Below are 19,360 nucleotides of genomic sequence, written 5' to 3' on the forward strand. Positions count from 1 at the left end.
GTAACGTTTTACTATCTAATATCTCCACTGACTCCCTTCAAACTAAATGCAAATAAACTCTTTCATGTATAGTAATAAAGGAAAAGTCTATTTTTCCATGAATCCCTCACAATTCACCTTCAGTAGTGACCATTTGTTCAGAATTCAAATCAAACTAGAAACAAATTTAAAATCAAAAGGAAAATAATGTACACCAGCAAAACAAGTCCATTGTCTACACAACGTCTTTGTCTTTTCTTGAGGGTCATAACTGTGTGATTGTATCAGTGTAGAACTTGATGGGTTGATTCAATAAAAGAAATGAATATTATGCTTTGATTGGGGTTGAATGATTTTTTGCTTTGCATCTAACGCTACTGATTTGCACTAAAACATGAAGGAAAGAAAAAAGTGGTGTGGAACTTTGTATAAAGAAAACAATGGATTTGACTTTGTTCAATAAAATGATGCTGAGCTTCTGTAACACAACAGATTGTGGAGGATACTTTTGTTCCATTACTCTGTGTGAATTTACAGCAACCATAGCAGCTCATGCAGAGGCACATTAAAGGCTTTACCATGCACAGTGACTGTAACCCTGACTAAAAAACTAAATACCTGAGGCTGTGATGTTCCTGTTAAGTTTATCCTGCAAAGAAGATCAAGGGAGATCATGGCTGGATAAAGTCACTCTGGGCAGTGGGGACAAAAATGATGTGTGGCCCCACCTGAGTCCTCTTTACCTCACTCTATATGTCCTACACCAACTAGTGATCTTATGATGGAAAACTACAAAGCCCCAGGTTTGATGTGTGTTAGTTTAAGATCATTACAAAAAAGAGAGAGATGATAGAGAGGCTCTCTCTCATCATTTCATTTGATATTTATAAAACTGAGACACACATTTCAAAACAAGGGGGTTTCAGGGTCTGAGGACCTATAGGGCAGCCTGCTTGGCCTGGTTGGCAGTTCAGCCTTGAACGTTTCCAGTTTGTCTCTTTTTCTTGTACTATATAGACACAAGGCTCATTTTTTAACACAGCATAGTCCCAATTTTTTATTTGTCACCTTTCTGTTAAGGGCTAGTTCAGGTTTCCCTCCCCCTTCCTTTTGTATCCTGTATGTCCCCTGCCTTGTGTGTATTGTTTGTCCTCGTTTGTCTGTTTGGTCGGTGGTGGTGTGTGTGTGTGTGTCTCTCTTGCCAGGATTGAGCGTGGGGACATCACATTCTCAACCAGTAATTGACACAGCTGTTCTGAGTCCGTCATCAGCCTTCTATCTTCCACTCATGATTTAAGCTGGCTCCTCAGTCCTGTCGTCTCCAGTTCGTATGACCACGTCTACAGTAGACACGTTGGCTCTGAAACACTTACTAAGTTACTTACCTGTGCTTTGGATTCCCGTCGTAATTCTTGTACTCATCTTGTCCTCCCTCTGTTCCTGTAGGATCACCTGTCCATTCTCCACTGCCAGGATAATCATTCCCGGACACCTGCTCCCCCCGCTCCATTAACCATTCCACCCATTACCTTCTACCTGCAACGGACTTTGCCTTGCCTCAGCCGAGAGCAGCCTCACTTCCCCACCACACCATTTTCTCAATAAAAGTGAACTCTGCACTTCATTGTCTCAGAGTCCTGCATTTGGGTCCTTCCTGGTTAACACGGTTGCTTCCCACTTCGCCACAACACTTTCATCCCATTAAATGTGAATGAGTAGCATCATTTTTGAAGCTGTTGCACAGGTGTCTACCTGTATGTGTATTTTTCCTGTTGTTGCTGTCTCTCATTTGACTTGTTTACTAATAGTTTATAAAATAGTTTGATCAAGTGTAGTCAACATTTTACTTTTTACTTTTTATTTTTTTACACAAGCTGATCTCCTAAATCTATTCAATATCCCATATATACATTGTATGTTTATTTTTGTTATAAACAACCAGTCCATCTGTAACTTCCTGTATTGTTCACTTTATTGCTCTGCTTGCTAAAAAAAAAAAAGAAGGGATTTTAAATCTCAGTGGGTTTAAATGATTGAAAATAGTTCTATTAGTTTCAGAGACTTGCAGTTAATACCCACTCTGTTTTCCTGTTTCAGTTGTTCTCTCTCATCTTTTCTTGGAAACCTTCATTTTTGCATCCTCAGAGTTAAAAGCCAACACCTGGAAGTCACTCTTTAGTGCCTCACTGATCTGAAACAAGGACAATAAAAACATACAGTGGGTACGGAAAGTGTTCCCATTTGCTAAAATCATTAGCATGGTCATCAAAGTTCATTTTTTTCCCTCATTAATGTACACACAGGCCCCCATGTTGACAGAGAAACACAAAATTGTGGAAATTTTTGCAGATTTATTAAAAAAGAAAAACTGAAATATCACACGGCCATAAGTATTCAGACCCTTTGCTCAGTATTTAGCAGAAGCACGCTTTTGAGCTAATGGCAACAAAGAGTGAAAAATCTAAGGGGGTCTGAATACTTTCCATACCCACTGTAAGCTCATTATTTCAGATTTATTCATACAAAAGTCAGTTATCACCATGGGTCTAAAAAAGCTACAGTGACAGATGCAAATAATGACTGGACCAAACAGAAAAACATGTGTTTCTATCACATTAACCTGCAGCTCTTACTTTCTAACACTGATGCATCATATCAGTACAGGTGAGTGAAGTCTGTCAGTTTAGACAGTTTCCATGTTTACATGACATTTGTTCATCACACAGGTGACACAGGTCCAACATGATGCCTGTCAGTCAGAGCAAGGTAAAGAGACTGAAACATATTTAATTAGAACGTTCATCAGGACTAAAGAAGAAGAAGTATGGTGAATAATAATATATGTATTGTGTACTTTGTACAGCAGACACATAATGATGCCTCAACTTACTGCATAACTCTGAACCTCCAAGATCTGCAAGACAGAAAAAAATAATGTGCAAATTAGCTGCAATTCTCCATCACACCACATGATGGAGCTGATTAATCTGATTTATCACTTTGGGTTCAGCATCTGTGAATGAATAAAAAAAAGACAGAGTCCAGGTGGAGGGTGGAGGAGGTGGAGGAGTCTCAGTGTGTCTGCAGAGACTGTGTAGAAGGACAGAGCAGCAGCAGAGCAGTCCAGATACACTGATGATTCTCTTTCAGATCCAGAGGAACACACAGGGATGATGGTGGACTTGACAGTGGAGCTGTTCTCAGAGCAGTTCAGACTGCAGCACTGAGAGTCTTCTCCACTTCTTCTGGTTCCTCTCTCAGTCACTGCTGGATGAAGCTCTCCTCTCCACTCTACCTCCCAGTAACATGGACCAATCAGAGCCTCTCTACACACAAGCTGCTGCTGCTTCAACCTCTCTGGATCATCAGGACACAGCTCGTCCTCTCTCAACACACACACCGTCCTCTTCACTCTCTCCTTTAGAAAAATCTCCGGCTGTTGAGAGAAGAAGACAGACAACAGAGGTGATAAATCAGTGTTTACAGAGACTCACTTCATCAGCTGTCAGTCACTGATGCAGCACATCCAGTATAAAGAGCAGCAGGGACTTCAGTCCTGTTCAGAGCAGAAGTGGAGCAGCTGTGTAGTGTAGCAGCTTCCTCTCAGCTCTCATGTTAACGTATTGGAGTGAAGACACTGAGCTGGAAGCTCACACACCTGCAGAGACTTTTAGCATCAAGTCTGTTTACTCTGAACATTTCACTCAAGTCCACAGTGGAAATAAACTGCTGAGTCATGAAGCTTCATTACTGCACAAACAGTTTAGTGATGGATTCACTGCTGTTACATGTCAACTCATGTTCCATTTAAAGAAAGAGTCTCTGTGTGTTGATGAACATCTGATCTGCTTCTGAAATATCAGCTGACAAATAAACATGGAGGCTGTCACTGAAAGTATCTGACAGATGGACAGATATACAGATGTGATCACTGGACTTCAGCAGAGGTTCTGCTCTGTATCAGACCACATGCTGACAACATGTCATGATGCTTCTCTGAAATCAGAGCCAGTGATTTGTAGGCTGCAGTCAGACTGATCTCAGAGCTGTGACAAAGATCAAACTCATCAATTCTTTAGTGTTGAAATGAGACAACAAACAGTCTCAGATCAGATGTGATGGAAGGACAGTTGGACCAATGAGGACAACTGTCTCTACACATCCTGTGAGGCTGTCAGCTGTGATCCAGCTTTATTTCCTGTTGACATGAACACAACAACAACAACAACAACAGATCACAATGAGCTTGTGGCTGCTGTGATTGGCTGACTGTCCTCTGCGTCTCTGTCTTTCTGTCCCATCCTGAGGCCTGTCCCCGTTCTCCTCTCACAGCTTCAATGAGGAAAGCAGCCACTGAGAAGGTTGGAGGTTTACAGGAGACACTGGATCTTTGCTTTGATACTAACTGTGTTTAGGACAATACAGCTGAAAGCAGCATGGACTGACTCCAACCCTCTACTGACCTCAGAGTCTGCAGTCTATAGTGTGGACTCTTCACAAGATCAGACAGATCCTTCAGGCCTGAATTCCACAGGTTGTTTCCTCTCAGGTCCAGGTGTCTCAGATGGGAGAGGTTGGACTTCAGAGCTGAGGCCAGAGAAGCACAGCTGATCTCTGACAAACTGCAGTCGATCAACCTGAATAAAGAATAAAAGATGTGAGTTTAGGAGACAAAGTTCCTGCTTGAAAGCGTTTCATCATCTGTTCAGAGCTGAAGAAGGTTGAGAATGTACAAGTTTGGAAAATGGAAACTCCAAACACCTGAACCAACAGGATGCAGCTTAAAAACAGTCAGATACTAAAAGTCAAACACAGCTCTCATTAACTTCAGTCACTATAAACATCACAGATCATAAAGCAAAGAGTGAAGAAACATTTCTTTCTGTCTTAATGTGGAATATTTGCTTTGTATGTGAAGAAATATAAAAGTCAACTGAAGGTGAAGATGAAATTGTTCCAAAGTAAAGAGTCAATTAGCAAGTGTTGGATTTTGAATCTTCATTCAATGAGTTTGAAATATGAAGCTGAACAAGATGCTCAGTGTGGATCAGCATCAAATCTCTGAGCTCAAATCTCCTTCAAAAAGTCCCACATTCACACTCAGGTTTAACAGTTTGGAAGAAAGTTTTCAAAGTGTTCACTAAGGTTTCAAATGAAATCTTTCATATTGTGTGAAATAATAGTTTGAGCCTTTGATGTTTTGAGTGTGACTGAAGTTTGTGTTGAGAGTTTGAGAAGCTGCAGACATTCAGCACATGTGCAGTGTGTTGAATGAGACATTTCATCACATTCCAGTCATGTGTCTTTGGTCCAAAGCAAGTTCAGCTTCATCCAACACTCTCTGCTCACACATTTGAATCTGCTGTTCCAGCATTGCATTCTGGGATTCCTGGCCCCACCTTCCTGGTGGCTGTCAGCTTAGGGGGGGTCTGTGTCCCACAGTTTGTGTCCCTGTGACAAAGACACAGTGGGACGTTGACACCCAGTGGGCTCAGTGATTGGTCGGCTGTGTGGAGCTGAGAAAGGAGCCAGGGTTTGAACTTCTCTCTCTGCTATGTTTTCATTGCTTCCACAAATATTTGTGTCCCTGTTCAGCTCAGCAGCTGAGTGTAGCTCTATGAATGTCTTCAGGAGACACTGTGTGAAAATGTCCTCTCCGTATTTAAACCATGGTGACGTGTCCTCTCTGTGACAGCAGGCTTTTCACTGTGCCTGTGAGTGAGGCCATTGGGAGCAGCTATGAACACTTGTGCCTTCAGACCTGCTCACACGTGTTGTACAGATCAGTTCTTGTCAAACATCCTGATCTCAATGAGACTTTGTGAATAACACAAGCTCAACTCAGTCAAACTGCTGACACTGTCAATGTGGACTGTAAGAGTCAGAATCCAAATCATTTTCAAAGCTTTAAAAATCACTTTGAAAATCAGAGTCAGCACTTTCACAACTTCCTTTCAACCATTTCACACTTTGAATGTTAGAAATTCTGAAGGAGATTTGACCTAATAAATACTGAATAAAGCACAACTTTCACATCATATTCATCTCAGCACACAAGTAAACAATGGAGTCTGACCTCAGAGTCTCCAGTCCACAGTCTGGACTCTGCAGAAAACCACACAGATCCTTCACTCCTGAATCCTGCAGGTCGTTTCCACTCAGGTCCAGGTGTCTCAGATGGGAGGGGTTGGACTTCAGAGCTGAGGCCAGAGAAGCACAGCTGATCTCTGACAACCTGCAGCCCCTCAACCTGAATAAAGAATAAAAGATGTGAGTTTAGGAGACAAAGTTCCTGCTTGAAAGCGTTGAGTGTTTCATCATCTGTTCAGAGCTGAAGAAGGTTGAGAATGTACAAGTTTGGAAAATGGAAACTCCAAACACCTGAACCAACAGGATGCAGCTTAAAAACAGTCAGATACTAAAAGTCAAACACAGCTCTCATTAATATTAATGACAACATGCTGCTGCTTCAATAAAGACATAGTGACTTCAGCTCTTAAACTCTTCCAGCTCCACCAGTGGCTCCATCTATACAAACTCATGTTGTTGACATTTGTTTCAGATTCTACTAAAGATCCTAAAGTTTTGACAGAGAACAAACATGTCAGGCTGAAGTTTGGAGGAAAGGCAACAAATGATTGAGACAAAATGGAAAAGATTTTCACTTCATGTAACGGTGACGACATTTAACAAACATGCTGAGTTTGCTCTGAATATCTGAGTCACTTTGACTTTAGTCTCATCACTTTCTAGTCGTGTTGGAAGAAGAAAATACTGAATATATATTTGTTGATGTGAGTGTGGAAAAAACTTGGATGTGGTTTAAAGAGTGAAGCTTTTTTCTTGTTAAATGAAGCTTTGAAATCTGTAGCTCAACATTGCTCTGCCACAGTCAGTGGACTAAACCACAGAAGAAGAAAACAGACTTTACCATGAAGATCCTCAGTGTGGATCAGTATAATATCAGTGTGATGTCTGCACTTTACTGTCAGCACAACTTTCACATCATATTCATCTCAGCACACAAGTAAACAATGGAGTCTGACCTCAGAGTCTCCAGTCCACAGTCTGGACTCTGCAGAAAACCACACAGATGCTTCAGGTCTGAATCCTGCAGGTTGTTGTCACTCAGGTCCAGGTGTCTCAGATGGGAGGGGTTGGACTTCAGAGCTGAGGCCAGAGAAGCACAGCTGATCTCTGACAACCTGCAGTGACTCAACCTGAATAAAGAATAAAAGATGTGAGTTTAGGAGACAAAGTTCCTGCTTGAAAGCGTTGAGTGTTTCATCATCTGTTCAGAGCTGAAGAAGGTTGAGAATGTACAAGTTTGGAAAATGGAAACTCCAAACACCTGAACCAACAGGATGCAGCTTAAAAACAGTTAGATACTAAAAGTCAAACACAGCTCTCATTAACTTCAGTCACTATAAACATCACAGATCATAAAGCAAAGAGTGAAGAAACATTTCTTTCTGTCTCTCAGTCTGACCTCAGAGTCTCCAGTCCACAGTCTGGACTCTGCAGAAAACCACACAGATCCTTCACTCCTGAATCCTGCAGGTCCCAGTTGTAACTCAGGTCCAGGTGTCTCAGATGGGAGGGGTTGGACTTCAGAGCTGAGGCCAGAGAAGCACAGCTGATCTCTGACAACCTGCAGCCCCTCAATCTGGATAAAGAATAAAAGATGTTTAGGAGACAAAGTTCCTGCTTGAAAGCGTTGAGTGTTTCATCATCTGTTCAGAGCTGAAGAAGGTTGAGAATGTACAAGTTTGGAAAATGGAAACTCCAAACACCTGAACCAACAGGATGCAGCTTAAAAACAGTCAGATACTAAAAGTCAGACACAGCTCTCATTAATATTAATGACAACATGCTGCTGCTTCAATAAAGACATAGTGACTTCAGCTCTTAAACTCTTCCAGCTCCACCAGTTGCTCCATCTATACAAACTCATGTTGTTGACATTTGTTTCAGATTCTACTAAAGATCCTAAAGTTTTGACAGAGAACAAACATGTCAGGCTGAAGTTTGGAGGAAAGGCAACAAATGATTGAGACAAAATGGAAAAGATTTTCACTTCATGTAACGGTGACGACATTTAACAAACATGCTGAGTTTGTTCTGAATATCTGAGTCACTTTGACTTTAGTCTCATCACTTTCTAGTCGTGTTGGAAGAAGAAAATACTGAATATATATTTGTTGATGTGAGTGTGGAAAAAACTTGGATGTGATTTAAAGAGTGAAGCTTTTTTCTTGTTAAATGAAGCTTTGAAATCTGTAGCTCAGCATTGCTCTGCCACAGTCAGTGGACTAAACCACAGAAGAAGAAAACAGACTTTACCACGAAGATCCTCAGTGTGGATCAGTATAATATCAGTGTGATGTCTGCACTTTACTGTCAGCACAACTTTCACATCATATTCATCTCAGCACACAAGTAAACAATGGAGTCTGACCTCAGAGTCTCCAGTCCACAGTCTGGACTCTGCAGAAAACCACACAGATGATTCACTCCTGAATCCTGCAGGTCGTTTCCACTCAGGTCCAGGTGTCTCAGATGGGAGGGGTTGGACTTCAGAGCTGAGGCCAGAGAAGCACAGCTGATCTCTGACAAACTGCAGCCCCTCAATCTGAATAAAGAATAAAAGATGTGAGTTTAGGAGACAAAGTTCCTGCTTGAAAGCGTTGAGTGTTTCATCATCTGTTCAGAGCTGAAGAAGGTTGAGAATGTACAAGTTTGGAAAATGGAAACTCCAAACACCTGAACCAACAGGATGCAGCTTAAAAACAGTCAGATACTAAAAGTCAAACACAGCTCTCATTAACTTCAGTCACTATAAACATCACAGATCATAAAGCAAAGAGTGAAGAAACATTTCTGTCTTAATGTGGAATATTTGCTTTGTATGTGAAGAAATATAAAAGTCAACTGAAGGTGAAGATGAAATTGTTCCAAAGAAAAGAGTCAATTAGCAAGTGTTGGATTTTGAATCTTCATTCAATGAGTTTGAAATATGAAGCTGAACAAGATGCTCAGTGTGGATCAGCATCAAATCTCTGAGCTCAAATCTCCTTCAAAAAGTCCCACATTCACACTCAGGTTTAACAGTTTGGAAGAAAGTTTTCAAAGTGTTCACTAAGGTTTCAAATGAAATCTTTCATATTGTGTGAAATCATAGTTTGAGCCTTTGATGTTTTGAGTGTGACTGAAGTTTGTGTTGAGAGTTTGAGAAGCTGCAGACATTCAGCACATGTGCAGTGTGTTGAATGAGACATTTCATCACATTCCAGTCATGTGTCTTTGGTCCAAAGCAAGTTCAGCTTCATCCAACACTCTCTGCTCACACATTTGAATCTGCTGTTCCAGCATTGCATTCTGGGATTCCTGGCCCCACCTTCCTGGTGGGTGTCAGCTTAGGGGGGTCTGTGTCCCACAGTTTGTGTCCCTGTGACAAAGACACAGTGGGACGTTGACACCCAGTGGGCTCAGTGATTGGTCGGCTGTGTGGAGCTGAGAAAGGAGCCAGGGTTTGAACTTCTCTCTCTGCTCTGTTTTCATTGGTTCCACAAATATTTGTGTCCCTGTTCAGCTCATCAGCTGAGTGTAGCTCTGTGAATGTCTTCAGGAGACACTGTGTGAAAATGTCCTCTCCGTATTTAAACCATGGTGACGTGTCCTCTCTGTGACAGCAGGCTTTTCACTGTGCCTGTGAGTGAGGCCATTGGGAGCAGCTATGAACACTTGTGCCTTCAGACCTGCTCACACGTGTTGTACAGATCAGTTCTTGTCAAACATCCTGATCTCAATGAGACTTTGTGAATAACACAAGCTCAACTCAGTCAAACTGCTGACACTGTCAATGTGGACTGTAAGAGTCAGAATCCAAATCATTTTCAAAGCTTTAAAAATCACTTTGAAAATCAGAGTCAGCACTTTCACAACTTCCTTTCAACCATTTCACACTTTGAATGTTAGAAATTCTGAAGGAGATTTGACCTAATAAATACTGAATAAAGCACAACTTTCACATCATATTCATCTCAGCACACAAGTAAACAATGGAGTCTGACCTCAGAGTCTCCAGTCCACAGTCTGGACTCTGCAGAAAACCACACAGATCCTTCAGTCCTGAATCCTGCAGGTTGTTTCCATTCAGGTCCAGGTGTCTCAGATGGGAGGGGTTGGACTTCAGAGCTGAGGCCAGAGAAGCACAGCTGATCTCTGACAAACTGCAGGAACTCAACCTGAATAAAGAATAAAAGATGTGAGTTTAGGAGACAAAGTTCCTGCTTGAAAGCGTTGAGTGTTTCATCATCTGTTCAGAGCTGAAGAAGGTTGAGAATGTACAAGTTTGGAAAACGGAAACTCCAAACACCTGAACCAACAGGATGCAGCTTAAAAACAGTCAGATACTAAAAGTCAAACACAGCTCTCATTAACTTCAGTCACTATAAACATCACAGATCATAAAGCAAAGAGTGAAGAAACATTTCTTTCTGTCTTCATGTGGAATATTTGCTTTGTATGTGAAGAAATATAAAAGTCAACTGAAGGTGAAGATGAAATTGTTCCAAAGTAAAGAGTCAATTAGCAAGTGTTGGATTTTGAATCTTCATTCAATGAGTTTGAAATATGAAGCTGAACAAGATGCTCAGTGTGGATCAGCATCAAATCTCTGAGCTCAAATCTCCTTCAAAAAGTCCCACATTCACACTCAGGTTTAACAGTTTGGAAGAAAGTTTTCAAAGTGTTCACTAAGGTTTCAAATGAAATCTTTCATATTGTGTGAAATAATAGTTTGAGCCTTTGATGTTTTGAGTGTGACTGAAGTTTGTGTTGAGAGTTTGAGAAGCTGCAGACATTCAGCACATGTGCAGTGTGTTGAATGAGACATTTCATCACATTCCAGTCATGTGTCTTTGGTCCAAAGCAAGTTCAGCTTCATCCAACACTCTCTGCTCACACATTTGAATCTGCTGTTCCAGCATTGCATTCTGGGATTCCTGGCCCAACCTTCTTGGTGGCTGTCAGCTTAGGGGGGGTCTGTGTCCCACAGTTTGTGTCCCTGTGACAAAGACACAGTGGGACGTTGACACCCAGTGGGCTCAGTGATTGGTCGGCTGTGTGGAGCTGAGAAAGGAGCCAGGGTTTGAACTTCTCTCTCTGCTCTGTTTTCATTGGTTCCACAAATATCTGTGTCCCTGTTCAGCTCAGCAGCTGAGTGTAGCTCTATGAATGTCTTCAGGAGACACTGTGTGAAAATGTCCTCTCCGTATTTAAACCATGGTGACGTGTCCTCTCTGTGACAGCAGGCTTTTCACTGTGCCTGTGAGTGAGGCCATTGGGAGCAGCTATGAACACTTGTGCCTTCAGACCTGCTCACACGTGTTGTACAGATCAGTTCTTGTCAAACATCCTGATCTCAATGAGACTTTGTGAATAACACAAGCTCAACTCAGTCAAACTGCTGACACTGTCAATGTGGACTGTAAGAGTCAGAATCCAAATCATTTTCAAAGCTTTAAAAATCACTTTGAAAATCAGAGTCAGCACTTTCACAACTTCCTTTCAACCATTTCACACTTTGAATGTTAGAAATTCTGAAGGAGATTTGACCTAATAAATACTGAATAAAGCACAACTTTCACATCATATTCATCTCAGCACACAAGTAAACAATGGAGTCTGACCTCAGAGTCTCCAGTCCACAGTCTGGACTCTGCACAAGATCAGACAGATCCTTCAGGTCTGAATCCTGCAGGTCGTTTCCCCACAGGTCCAGGTGTCTCAGATGGGAGGGGTTGGACTTCAGAGCTGAGGCCAGAGAAGCACAGCTGATTTTTGACAATCTGCAGAGACTCAACCTGAATAAAGAATAAAAGATGTGAGTTTAGGAGACAAAGTTCCTGCTTGAAAGCGTTGAGTGTTTCATCATCTGTTCAGAGCTGAAGAAGGTTGAGAATGTACAAGTTTGGAAAATGGAAACTCCAAACACCTGAACCAACAGGATGCAGCTTAAAAACAGTCAGATACTAAAAGTCCAACACAGCTCTCATTAACTTCAGTCACTATAAACATCACAGATCATAAAGCAAAGAGTGAAGAAACATTTCTTTCTGTCTTAATGTGGAATATTTGCTTTGTATGTGAAGAAATATAAAAGTCAACTGAAGGTGAAGATGAAATTGTTCCAAAGTAAAGAGTCAATTAGCAAGTGTTGGATTTTGAATCTTCATTCAATGAGTTTGAAATATGAAGCTGAACAAGATGCTCAGTGTGGATCAGCATCAAATCTCTGAGCTCAAATCTCCTTCAAAAAGTCCCACATTCACACTCAGGTTTAACAGTTTGGAAGAAAGTTTTCAAAGTGTTCACTAAGGTTTCAAATGAAATCTTTCATATTGTGTGAAATAATAGTTTGAGCCTTTGATGTTTTGAGTGTGACTGAAGTTTGTGTTGAGAGTTTGAGAAGCTGCAGACATTCAGCACATGTGCAGTGTGTTGAATGAGACATTTCATCACATTCCAGTCATGTGTCTTTGGTCCAAAGCAAGTTCAGCTTCATCCAACACTCTCTGCTCACACATTTGAATCTGCTGTTCCAGCATTGCATTCTGGGATTCCTGGCCCCACCTTCCTGGTGGCTGTCAGCTTAGGGGGGGGTCTGTGTCCCACAGTTTGTGTCCCTGTGACAAAGACACAGTGGGACGTTGACACCCAGTGGGCTCAGTGATTGGTCGGCTGTGTGGAGCTGAGAAAGGAGCAAGGGTTTGAACTTCTCTCTCTGCTCTGTTTTCATTGGTTCCACAAATATTTGTGTCCCTGTTCAGCTCAGCAGCTGAGTGTAGCTCTATGAATGTCTTCAGGAGACACTGTGTGAAAATGTCCTCTCCGTATTTAAACCATGGTGACGTGTCCTCTCTGTGACAGCAGGCTTTTCACTGTGCCTGTGAGTGAGGCCATTGGGAGCAGCTATGAACACTTGTGCCTTCAGACCTGCTCACACGTGTTGTACAGATCAGTTCTTGTCAAACATCCTGATCTCAATGAGACTTTGTGAATAACACAAGCTCAACTCAGTCAAACTGCTGACACTGTCAATGTGGACTGTAAGAGTCAGAATCCAAATCATTTTCAAAGCTTTAAAAATCACTTTGAAAATCAGAGTCAGCACTTTCACAACTTCCTCTCAACCATTTCACACTTTGAATGTTAGAAATTCTGAAGGAGATTTGACCTAATAAATACTGAATAAAGCACAACTTTCACATCATATTCATCTCAGCACACAAGTAAACAATGGAGTCTGACCTCAGAGTCTCCAGTCCACAGTCTGGACTCTGCAGAAAACCACACAGATGATTCACTCCTGAATCCTGCAGGTTAAAGTTTTCACTCAGGTCCAGGTGTCTCAGATGGGAGGGGTTGGACTTCAGAGCTGAGGCCAGAGAAGCACAGCTGATCTCTGACAAACTGCAGTTACTCAACCTGATTAAAGAATAAAAGATGTGAGTTTAGGAGACAAAGTTCCTGCTTGAAAGCGTTGAGTGTTTCATCATCTGTTCAGAGCTGAAGAAGGTTGAGAATGTACAAGTTTGGAAAATGGAAACTCCAAACACCTGAACCAACAGGATGCAGCTTAAAAACAGTCAGATACTAAAAGTCAAACACAGCTCTCATTAACTTCAGTCACTATAAACATCACAGATCATAAAGCAAAGAGTGAAGAAACATTTCTTTCTGTCTCTCAGTCTGACCTCAGAGTCTCCAGTCTACAGTCTGGACTCTCCAGAAAACCACACAGATGATTCAGTCCTGAATCCTGCAGGTTCCAGTTTTCACTCAGGTCCAGGTGTCTCAGATGGGAGGGGTTGGACTTCAGAGCTGAGGCCAGAGAAGCACAGCTGATCTCTGACAAACTGCAGGACCTCAATCTGAATAAAGAATAAATCATGTGGATAAAAATCATTTCTAATCCAATCAGATATGTCCTAATCAATGAGCTTTCACTAACATGAGTAGAGGGACTTTGTCCTTCTCTTATTGTGGATCATCATAATGTCAGCCTTCTACACACATCATCCAAATGTCACCACAACATTCATACAACTATTCATGTCAACACAGATTCATAACATGCTGCTGAGCTCAGTCAAGTCTGGAATTAGAAGATAAAGATCAAATCAGACATGTTGGACTCAAATCCTCTTCATCATTGAAGTTTTTACATGACCTTCTTCTTCCTGAACTTTGTGTCATTAAACAACATTAATGGACAAATTCACATTTCTTGACTTCAACCAACAGTCAAATGTCACACATTGATTTAAAGAGTCTTTGGTGGCAGTCGTCCTTCCTGTGGTCCACACTGACTGTGAAGTGGTCTCCTCCTCACACAACTACACTGTAAGAAATGACTTCATGAGTTCAGCTGTAGCTGAATGAAGCTGAAGGTGTTTCCTGATTCTACTCTCCTCTACACCAGGAGAGAAAACACCTGCTTCTGACTTATTTAACACAAAATATGGAAAGACTTTAAAGGAGCAGTGTGGAGGATTTAGGGGGATCTATTGGCAGAAATGGAAGATAATATTCATAATTATGTTTCAAGTAGAGTTTAATCATCTGAAAAGTGAATTTGTGAAAACAAAAAGACTCAATATAACATGAATAAATGAACAAATGAATGTAAAATGTAACAGTTACTAATAAACAGAAAAACTTAACAGCAATAATCACAACCAACTGAAAAATCTACATTTGACAAACACATTTAAAACATCTCCAGAAAAACACACAGCTGACCTAAAGAATATAAAACTATTATGAGAATAATGAGAATAATTTCATACTGCGTATATCTGAACTACTAATCTACACTGACTGATAATGTTAAAGATCATGTCTGGACTTACACAGCCTTTCTGCAGTTCCCCACAGCTGGGATCAGTCTCCGTCGTCCCTCCTCTGATGTGTTGTACTTCTTCAGGTCCAACTCATCCAGAACCTCCTCTGACATCTGCAGAACGTAGGCCAGAGCTGAACAGTGGATCTCAGAGAGTCTCTTCTCTGATCTGTTCTCTGACTTCAGGAACTCTAGGATCTCCTGATGTACTGAGCGGTCCTTCATCTCCATCAGACAGAGGAAGATGTTGATGCTTCTGTCAGGAGAGATATCATCTCTGTTCATCTTCTTCAGGTTGTTGATGGCTCTCTGGATGATTTCTGGTCTGTTCTCTGTCTGACCCAGAAGGCCTCCTAAGAGTCTCTGGTTGGACTCCAGAGACAGGCCATGAAGGAAGCGAACAAACAGGTCCAGGTGGCCATTTTTACTTTGGAGGGATTTCTCCATGGCATCACTCAGGAGGACATCGAGTGATGGGTAGCTGCTATTGTTATTTCCAAAATACGCCGTGTTCCAGCTAAAAGGTTTTGAATCCCAGTGTTCGTAGTCTTGTTCCAGGAAAGTCCTCAGCTCTCTTGTCTTCCTCTCTGTGTAACAGTGGAACATGTAGACTGCAGCCAGAAACTCCTGAATGCTCAGATGAACAAAGCAGTAGACTGTTTCCTGGAAGATCACACTCTCTCTTTTAAAGATCTCTGTACAAACTCCTGAGTAAACCAAGGCCTCTGTGACATCAAGACCACACTGCTCCAGGTCTTCTTGGTAGAACATGATGTTTCCTTTCTCCAGATGTTCAAACGCCAGCCTCCCCAGCTTCAGAAGAACTTCCCTGTCAGCCTTCATCAGCTCCTGTGGACTCGTCTCATGTCCCTCATCATACTTGTGCTTCTTCCTCTTTGTCTGAACCAGCAGGAAGTGTGAGTACAGGTCAGTCAGGGTCTTGGGCAGCTCTCCTCTCTGCTCTGTGGTCAACACATCCTCCAGAACTGTAGCAGTGATCCAGCAGAAGACCGGGATGTGGCACATGATGTGGAGGCTTCGTGAAGTCTTGATGTGGGAGATGATCCTTCTGGCCTGCTCCTCCTCTGTGAACCTCTTCCTGAAGTACTCCTCCTTCTGTGGGTCAGTGAACCCTCTGACCTCTGTCACCATGTCAACACACTCAGGAGGGATCTGATTGGCTGCTGCAGGTCGTGTGGTTATCCAGAGGCGAGCAGAGGGAAGCAGTTTCCCCCTGATGAGGTTTGTCAGCAGCACATCCACTGAGGTGGACTCTTTAACATCAGTCAGGATCTCAGTGTTGTGGAAGTCCAGAGGAAGTCGACACTCATCCAGACCATCAAAGATGAACAGAACCTGGACCTCTTCAAACCTGTAGAGTCCTGCTTCTTTGGTTTCAGTAAAGAACAGATGAACAAGTTCCACCAAGCTGAACTTTTTCTCTTTCAGCACATTCAGCTCTCTGAACGTGAATGGAAATGTGAAGTGTATGTCCTGGTTGGCTTTGTCTTCAGCCCAGTCCAGAGTCAACTTCTGTGTTAAGACTGTTTTCCCAATGCCAGCCACTCCCTTTGTCATCACTGTTCTGATTGGTCCATCTCTTCCAGGTGAGGCTTTAAAGATGTCTTCTTGTCTGATGCTTGTTTCTGGTCTGGCTGGTTTCCTGGATGCTGTTTCAATCTGTCTGACCTCATGTTCATCATTGACCTCTCCAGTCCCTCCCTCTGTGATGTAGAGCTCTGTGTAGATCTGATTCAGAAGGGTTGGGTTTCCTGCTTTAGAGATCCCCTCAAACACACACTGGAACTTCTTCTTCAGAGCAGATTTAAGTTTACGTTGACAAACTGCAGCAACATGTCCTGAATGAACAAACAAGAAACAACATCAATGACTGATTCATAAAGAAAACATGACATGTTCATCCCCCTAAAGAACACACATGAACATATGTCCCTCCATGTCTTGAGATGTTAGTAAATGTCCCATTTGTCCATCATGTTGAATCTTTAGAGAAATCCTCTTACTGCTGTGCAGACAGTCAGCCAGCTCCTCCTGCTTCATTCTCCTCAGGAAGTTCACTGTGATCTTCACAAAAGCCTCTCTGCTGCTCCTCCTCTGCTCTTCATCTTCACCGTCCAAAATCTCCTCATCCTGCCTCTGACTCTCTGAGCATTTTGGGTAATCTGAACTCACAACTTTCTGGATCTTCTTCAGCTCCTTCTTCACAAAAGTCACAATGTTCTCCTCCAGCAGCTGGAACAGAAAACTATATGAATGACACAATCAAAGTAAAACCATGGAGCCAAACATCAGATCCATGTTGGACACACAGACAATCCACTGGTGTAAAAAGTGCAGCATGGAGATTATTGTCAACACAACAGGTCTCAAAGTAGCTGTTGTCCATGTACAGACCATAAATATGGAGTCCAGGTGTGTTTGATGCTGCTGGGCAGACTGAGCACTGGGAACCTCTGAGCTCTCCTGGTCCACTCTGTGGAGGAATCATGAAGAATTAGCTCACATTATGTTTGCAGCATCTGTGAGCGTTTTATGCTTTGTACACAAGCAACATCTGCTTTTATGTTCTGTGGTGACTGTCCTGATTAAAGCAAACACTACTGTGATGTGACATTCTCAATGAGAGGAAACAAGCAATCAGTTCTGTACCTCATGACCTAGAGTCATCACAACAAGTCCACCTTTTAAATGATGAGTTTTAAGGACTCACACTGGGTTTGACAGAAGTCTCACCTCTGCTACAGGACACAAACACAAACACTGGAACTGGATAGGTGCTGAGTTACAGGGAGTTTTAGTTCTGATCTGAATGACACATATAAGAACATAAGAAGTGCTTTTCTTGAAAAGAGAAACATCAACTTTGCCACTAAAGCCTGTGTTTCAGCCTAATCATGTTCATATACTGTGTCATTCATGAAGCCTGGAGACAAAACACAATCACTTCATCTTTCATAGAAGACCAGTTATACAGGACAGCTGTCTGATACATTTTAAACTCAGCTGCAGCTCACTTCTTTGCAGCAGAGGGAGGCTGTCCTTTGAAATGAATGGGGAGACCCTTTGACATGTCACTCTTCATGGACACACAGCTGGGCTCAGGTACAGGGAAGTCTGGTCTCTGATGGATCCTGGTGGACACAGAGATTAAGACCATCAGGGACATGGAAACAGGGACAACATATCTATTATTCATACAGTGTTCTCATAGTAAAGAAGAAAACATGTAGTCAGCTGCAGCTCACTTCTTTGCAGCAGAGGCAGGCTGTCCTTTGAAATCAATGAGACGACCCATTGACATGTCACTCTTCATGGACACACAGCTGGGCTCAGGTCCATGTTCAGGTCCAGGTCCAGCAGAGTCTGGTGTGTGCTGCTGCTCTGGCCTTCAACACAACACACACAGAGCTTTGAGTGTGAATAATGATGGTGCAGTGATGTGAGTGCTGAGCTCTGACATGGAGAAGAGTCATGGACAGTTAGAGATCCTTATCTCACCTCTGAGCTTTGGTCTGGATCTCATGGTCCCCACACAGACTGCTTTTAGGGGGAGGGGCTCCCTCCTCTCTGTCCTCACACTGATTCATGATGCTGAATTCACATCCACATCAGCTCATACACACTTTCTACCTTCATCTGCAGAGAAAACACAAATCATTCATCTGCACATCAACTGAAATCATCCTCAGGTTCAGGTTCATGTTACTTTATCTGTACCTGTAGGTAGATTTGTTTTGCAGTCAGACGATCAGATGATGTCGTTTTGACACATATACACCGAACACAAAAAAATGTTACACAAAACCAACACAGCTGAAAAGTAAATGTTCTCAAGGCTCGAGCCTCCACCAATCAGAACATAAAACAAAAAATTGAATTTATTTAATTTTAATATTGAAAGTGGTTACACGCAATACACTCATCTAAATCTAGACATATTTTTTAAGTTGGATTCTATAAAAGCACCAGAAAACATGCTCATTATGGTTCAGTCAGTGTGAAAATGTACAAGTTTCCTTAAACAGTGTAAACGTTGCTGAGACTTTTTACAAACCACTTCAAAATTTTCTTCAAAAGTCAATTTGCTGTCAATGATAGTCCCAAGATATTTGTAAGACTGCACATACTCAATGGTCTGACCTTTAATTACAGTGACTTGGTGCCTGTGGGGTTTCCTCCTAAAATTAATGAGCACATCTTTGGTTGTTGTAGCATTTAGCTGCAGGTAGGATTCCTCACACCACTGAACTAAATCATCAATGACTGGTCCATGGCTGCTCTCACCGTCCTGGAGGAGACTAACAATAACTGAGTCATCAGCACTTTATGATGCTTCTGCTGTCATGTCTGCTCTGACACATGTTTGTGTATAAAATGAACAATAGTTATGACAACACACACCCTTGAGGAGAAACAGTGGAAGAACACCTTTGGTCAGACAATGTACTGTTG

This window comes from Toxotes jaculatrix, chromosome 12 (assembly GCF_017976425.1).
Source record: "Toxotes jaculatrix isolate fToxJac2 chromosome 12, fToxJac2.pri, whole genome shotgun sequence".
Lineage (NCBI taxonomy): Eukaryota > Metazoa > Chordata > Actinopteri > Toxotidae > Toxotes > Toxotes jaculatrix.